The sequence below is a fragment of the Penaeus monodon genome, chromosome 20, assembly GCF_015228065.2.
Source record: "Penaeus monodon isolate SGIC_2016 chromosome 20, NSTDA_Pmon_1, whole genome shotgun sequence".
NCBI lineage: Eukaryota > Metazoa > Arthropoda > Malacostraca > Decapoda > Penaeidae > Penaeus > Penaeus monodon.
Window position 1 is genome coordinate 18325804 of NC_051405.1, and position 443 is coordinate 18326246.

The 443-nt window shown below is 37.7% G+C and overlaps 1 protein-coding gene across 1 annotated transcript in view; it reads right to left on the reverse strand.

Annotated features, from left to right (window-relative positions):
- LOC119585673 (cell division cycle protein 16 homolog) overlaps positions 1-443 on the reverse strand; it is a gene marked incomplete in the record, with an annotated part of 8144 nt that overhangs the window by 5478 nt on the left and 2223 nt on the right.

The following is a 443-nucleotide window of genomic DNA, read 5'->3' on the forward strand; positions in this document are numbered from 1 at the left end:
GTTCTTCAAGTTGATCTTTCTACCTATTCCCACTTGTTACTTTTTTTGTAACTTTGTAGTATCTGGATTTCGGTCTTTGCTTAATAAACTGACTGAAGCTTGGATTTCATTGAACTGACTTTAAATTCAGACTCAAGTCAGGGACCATCATCCTTCTGGCTGGGCCTAAGCCTAGAGTATTTTCTACCCAGATCAAGCCATTTTCACTCTGGGTACTAATAATTTACAGTCAGTTGTCATCTCAGATGTTTAATATCATTATGCAGTTATTATAAAAGTAAATGCCCAGACACCCACCCCAGGGAAATGTAACAAATCTAGGCAAACCAAGGTAGCAGAGTCATCAGGGTTTTATATGAGTAGTAGAAACCAGATTTGAAGCTCTGCTGGCAGCAAATTGACATGTTAATCAAAGGGAAAATCACTTCAAACAATGTAATTCC